Here is a 6,637-nt window from a genome sequence, read left to right on the forward strand (position 1 = left end):
GGCTGACGTGCCTGTGGATGCTGGGGCAGGAGAGACAGGAGCAAGCCCGCAAGCTGGTGACAGAATAGTTTCCCATTTTTCTCATTGACATAGCATAAGTCGCTGATATGATTCTGAAGCTACATCATTTGGACTTATGAGCATCTGCCAAATCCAATGTGCAAGTAGCCTTGGCATCAGATCTCTAACTCTTTCCTTTACTCCCCCACAGGACCATCCGGAGCCCCCGTCCCCACTGCAGAGGAGGAAGAGGCTTTGCAGCCAGACTCCTCAGAGGAAGCTCCAGCCTGAGGGTGCAGCGTCAGCAGAAGTAAGCGCACCCAGCACCAGTGCAGACACTCACACCTCAGGAGGACCTTCGGGACATAGAGTAGTGTTGTCACCTGATGTTTCACAGCTCACAAGTGAGCATCAGCAGATTGTGGAGACAGGGACAGCAGTGGAGAGTCCTCGTCGGAGGGCACAGGCCTCGCTCAGCTCAGCTGTATGTCGACCCTATGCCTCTGGGTCCATCGGCAAGAGAGGAGGTGATGGATCTCCATGCACAGATGCAGGAGTCTGTGGCAGGTTTTGTCTCCAGGGTCGCTGCGAGTGTGGAGCGAATGGAGGAGTCCATGGCGAACATGAGCACAGCCTTATTGGAGTCATTGGCGCATGAAAGCATCACCATGGAAAGGATGGCTACCTCCGTGGTAAGGCTGGCTGCAGCCGAGGAGGGCTGCGGCCGAGGAGAGGAGAGCTGCGGCCAAGGAGAGGAGAGCTGCGGCCAAGGAGAGGAGGGCTGCAGCTGAGGAGAGGAGGGCTACGGCCATCCTTAGTCGCCAGGGTATCGAAAACATGATGAGTGCTCAGAATAGAATGAAATCTGTTGAGGAGCGATGGGCATCTATTGAGCACCGAAACCAGACCTTCATGGAAGTCCCTCTGAGCGGGACTTCCAGTGCAGAGATGGGTCCCCATTGCCCCCCTGATGTGCAGCAAGGTGCTCTCCAGCCACTTGCAGCACTGAGGGGGAGCTGACCCATGAGAGGGAGGTTGTTGGCACACCTCAAGGAAGTGGGGGCTCATCTCCACGCGCTCTCACTTCCATGCCACTTCAGAGCCCTCGGTCAGAGCCCCTCCAGAGTCCACACCCAAGTGAGATAGGAGTCTCAACCCCTGCACAGCCGCAGGAGCAGCAGACTGCTGGCAAGCCCTCACAGGCTCGCCACCCCAGAGGACGCCCGCCAAAGGTGTCGAGACAGGAGCAGCAGCAAAGTGAGCAAGGGGCCTCCACATCTGCTGAAGCCACGGGGGTACCAATTCAATTCAATTTTATTTGCCATATGTAACCAGTGTGGTAAACCACTGTTATAGTTATCACTGTATATTGTTCTCACTGTTCTCACTGTCACATCACTACACGAGGTCGCCTCTTGTCGCACTGTTATACCTGGGCTGACCACCTCCGACTCCGCCCATTACCTGCCCAGGTATAAAGGTAGCTGACTGGCTAGTATTCCTCCCTGTTGGATCGGATCACCCACGAGGGTGGGCTCTGTTATTTAGCCAATAAAAACCTTCAGTTACGTTCTTAACTCGTCGCCTTTTATTGGACTAATTGATAGGCATATCAATTTTATTGGCTAAATTTTAAAGATGTCTGATAATGAACAGCAACAGCAAGGAGCTCACCCAGCAGCACAGCAACAGCAGCCTCCAGACAACGGGCCACACCAGCCGGCTTGGCTGCAAGCCTTGAAACCACCATACCTGGATCTAAACCCACAGGCACCAAACGCAGCCCTCAACTTCAAACACTGGCTGGACTGCTTCGAATCCTACCTGGAAGAATCCGGCGCCCCGCAGAGATCCAAACTAAGACTTCTGAACGCCCAAGCGAGCCCGAGAGTATACGCACTCATACAGGACACGACTACGTACGAGGCCGCTATCAACCTACTGAAACAGCAGTACCGCAGCCCGGTAAATTACATGTACACCAGGCACCTCCTAAGATCCCGCCCGCAACAGCCAGGAGAGTCTGTAGCTGAATTTTTACGGGCGCTAAGAGCACTCGGCAGGAACTGTGACTTTAAAGCGGTGACGGCTGTTGAAAATACGGAAGATAATATCCGCGATGCCTTTGTGAAAGGCCTACGGTCCGACTACTCACGGCAAAGACTGCTTGAAGCTAAAGACCTCGACCTGGACAAAGCTGAAGCCCTCGCTCTCTCCCTGGAGGTGGCCCATCAGGACCAGGAGGCGTTTTCCAGGTACTGCTCGCGACCCTGGGACTCGGGCCCGACCCCTACCGCAATACCCTTCGCAGCGCCGCCCCCGGGACCTACCTCAGCGTCGGCGTCCCGGACCCGACCGGGCCCGCCACCCCCGGTACCGGCTCCGACATCGGGCACCCGCGATCGGGCCGCCGGCTGCTTCTTTTGCGGCCAGGAGAAGCACCCGAGGTCGCGCTGCCCAGCCAGGAACTCTACCTGCACAACCTGCAGGAAGAAAGGCCATTTCTCTAAGGCCTGCAGGAGCGGATCTTCAGAGGCCAGCAGTGCCTCATGCGAACTGTGGGGGCGGCCATCTTCTTTCACGGCAACTGAGGCCAGTATCCCCACACGTGAGTCATGGGGGCGGCCATCTTTGATCAAGGCAACCGACCCCAATAGTGCCTCATGTGAGTTATGGGGGCAGCCATCTTCTCCGCCATTTTGTCCTACCTCGTGGGAGACGCCATTTTACACACCACGCCCGACTGCCACCGGGCCCCCGGACCCGACGACCGCCTCGCCCGCAGACGACAACGACTCGCTTACCTACACGCTAGCCTCCGTCACTCTGGATCAAGCCCGCCCACACCACCTGTCCAAGTCGATGATGGACATCAAAGTAAACGGCCACGCCACGACCTGCCTGTTCGACAGCGGAAGCACGGAGAGCTTCATCCACCCAGACACGGTGAGCCACTACTCCCTCCCTGTCCTGCCAACGCGCAACCGAATCTCGATGGCATCGAGGTCCCACGCCACGGACATTAGCGGCTACTGTGCTGTGACCTTGTCGGTTAAGGGTACAGAGTATAAAAACTTTAAACTCCTCGTCCTCCCCCAGCTCTGCGCTGCCGTCCTACTAGGGCTGGACTTCCAATCCCACCTCCAAAGTGTAACCCTAGCATACGGTGGACCCCTCCCCCCACTCACAGTCGACAACCAGCGAAGGTTAAACCGCCCACCGCGTAACACCTGCAGCCTATCCACCCTCAAGGTGCCGCCACCTTCCCTGTTCGCTAACCTCACCCCCGACTGCAAACCCGTCGCTACCAAGAGCAGGCGGTACAGCGCTGGGGACAGAGCTTTCATTAGCTCTGAGGTGCAGCGTCTCCTGAAGGAGGGCATCATCGAGGGGAGCAACAGCCCCTGGCGTGCCCAGGTCGTGGTCGTTAAGACCGGCGATAAAAATCGCCTGGTCATCGACTACAGCCAGACCATAAACAGATACACCCAGCTGGACGCATACCCCCTTCCCCGCATATCTGACATGGTCAATCAGATTGCACAATACCGCGTATTCTCGACCATCGACCTTAAGTCGGCCTACCACCAACTCCCTATCCACCCCGAGGACCGCCAGTACACCGCCTTCGAGGCGAATGGGCGCCTATACCACTTCCTTAGGGTCCCCTTCGGTGTCACCAACGGGGTCTCGGTCTTCCAAAGGGAGATGGACCGGATGGTTGACCAGAACGGACTGCAGGCCACATTCCCCTACCTAGATAACGTCACCATCTGCGGCCGCGACCGGCAGGACCACGACGTGAATCTGGAGAAATTCCTCCGTACAGCCCAACGGCTGAACCTCACCTACAATAAGGAGAAATGCGTGTTTAACACAGCGCGCCTTGCCATCCTTGGCTGTGTAGTAGAGAACGGAGTCATCGGCCCCGACCCCGAAAGAATGCGCCCCCTCATGGAGCTACCCCTCCCCCACTGTCCAAAAGCACTTAGGAGAACCCTGGGGCTTTTCGCCTACTATGCCCAATGGGTACCCAATTATGCGGACAAAGCCAGACCCCTCCTGAAAACCACATCCTTCCCCCTCACGGAAGAGGCGTGCGCGGCCTTCTCCCTCATTAAGGGAGACATAGCCAAGGCCACAATGCACGCAGTGGATGAGTCAATCCCCTTCCAAGTGGAGAGCGATGCATCCGACTTCGCCCTAGCCGCTACCCTTAACCAGGAGGGTAGGCCGGTAGCCTTCTTCTCAAGGACCCTACAGGGCCCCGAGACCCGACACTCGTCGGTCGAGAAGGAAGCCCAGGCAATTGTGGAGGCAGTACGGCGCTGGAGGCACTACTTGGCAGGCAAACGATTTACCCTCCTCACCGACCAACGCTCGGTTGCCTTCATGTTTAATAACAAGCTGAGGGGCAAGATCAAGAACGACAAAATCTTGAGGTGGAGAATCGAGCTTTCCACCTATGATTATGAGATCTTGTACCGGCCCGGTAAACTGAACGACCCCCCTGATGCTCTTTCACGCATTACATGCGCCAGCGCGCAAAGTGATAGACTTCAGACCCTCCACAATGACCTCTGCCACCCCGGAGTCACCAGACTCTACCATTTCATTAAGGCCCGCAACCTGCCATACTCCATCGAGGAGGTCAGGACCATGACCAGGAACTGCCAGATCTGTGCTGAGTGCAAACCGCACTTCTATAAGCCGGACAGAGCAAGCCTGATCAAGGCCACCCGCCCCTTCGAGCGTCTGAGCATCGACTTCAAGGGGCCCCTACCGTCATCCGACCGTAATGTGTACTTCCTCAACATCGTTGATGAGTACTCCCGTTTCCCCTTTGCCTTCCCCTGCCCAGACATGACCAGTAACACGGTCATTAAATGCCTGAACAAACTCTTCGCCTTGTTCGGGTTCCCGAACTATATACATAGTGACCGGGGCGCCTCCTTCATGAGCGAGGAACTCCGTCAGTTCCTATTGGAGAGGGGTATTGCAGCAAGCAGGACCACCAGCTACAACCCCCGAGGGAACGGCCAGGTGGAAAGAGAGAACGCGACGGTATGGAAGGCCACCCTCTTAGCCTTAAAGTCTAAGGGCCTCCCAACCTCCCGCTGGCAAGAGGTCCTCCCGATTGCGCTGCACTCCATCCGGTCACTACTTTGCACTGCCATTAACACCACCCCCCATGCCCGAATGTTTGTCTTCCCCAGGAAGTCGACTACGGGAACCACCCTACCAACCTGGCTGACCTCTCCGGGACCCGTCTTGCTGCGAAAGCACGTGAGGGCCCATAAAACGGACCCCCTGGTCGAGAAGGTGAACCTCCTGCACGCCAACCCCCAGTACGCCTATGTGGCTTACCCAGACGGACGGGAGGACACTGTCTCCTTACGAGACCTCGCACCCTCACCCCCCCCTCCCAACCCCCCGAGTCCAGCCGAGGTAGACGGCATGCCGGAACCCCACGAGCCTTTGCCGACTACGCAGACACCAGCTTTAACACCGGATAATGTAACACCGCCGCTGCGACGATCGGAGAGGCTAACGAAGCCTCCGGACAGACTGACATACCAGAGCTGGTAATACACTTCACCCCGCCGGACTCTAATCTAAACAAGGGGTGAATGTGGTAAACCACTGTTATAGTTATCACTGTATATTGTTCTCACTGTTCTCACTGTCACATCACTACACGAGGTCGCCTCTTGTCGCACTGTTATACCTGGGCTGACCACCTCCGACTCCGCCCATTACCTGCCCAGGTATAAAGGTAGCTGACTGGCTAGTATTCCTCCCTGTTGGATCGGATCACCCACGAGGGTGGGCTCTGTTATTTAGCCAATAAAAACCTTCAGTTACGTTCTTAACTCGTCGCCTTTTATTGGACTAATTGATAGGCATATCAACCAGTACAAGTACAATTACAATGGAATGCTTACTCCCCATGGACACGTCAGCTATTCATACAGCACCGTGTTCAGAAAGTCAATACAATGGCTTCCAGTGGCAGTGGGAGCACGATGTCCCTCAGCCGCCCCATCCTCCTCATCACTGCGGCCTCCTCCTCACTGTTGCCGGCTCCAAGTGGTGGCCTGCTTCTCCCGCTCACGATCCGACCTTTGGCCACTACGTAGGAGCACGCGTAAGAGAAAAATAAAGCACCACTAATCACAAGGGTAGTCACTTGGGTGAGAAGCCTTGCATATAGTTTTAATGCCATCACTTTGTTGTACATAAAAAATTTGGTGGCAACTGCTGGAGTTGTGGCGTCTGTCATTTGGCAAATGGGGATTTCACATTGAGGCCTTAGGATTACTTGCAGATGTTAGCAAGCTGGTCCAATAGGTAGAAATGCGCAGGGATGGGCCACTGTCCATGGTCAGTTAAGAAGCAGCGAGGCTACAGTGTTTGAGGTACCAGGCTACGCAAATCTGGCCAGGATGAGTGCGTTCCTTGCATTCCGCCCAGCAATGTTCTCGTGCACTGGTGCCGCTGGTTGACGGGCCTCTGCAGGATGCCCATTTCCGTCCTCCTCCTCCTCCTCAGCATCATCCTCATCCGAGGTGGCTCTGTGAGGAGCCTCTTGGTCCTGCGGATTCGGCAAGCCACGACGCTGTGCCATGTTGTGAAG

This window comes from Somniosus microcephalus, chromosome 1 (assembly GCF_052327205.1).
Source record: "Somniosus microcephalus isolate GS21.2 chromosome 1, FLI_Smic_1.0, whole genome shotgun sequence".
Taxonomy (NCBI): domain Eukaryota; kingdom Metazoa; phylum Chordata; class Chondrichthyes; order Squaliformes; family Somniosidae; genus Somniosus; species Somniosus microcephalus.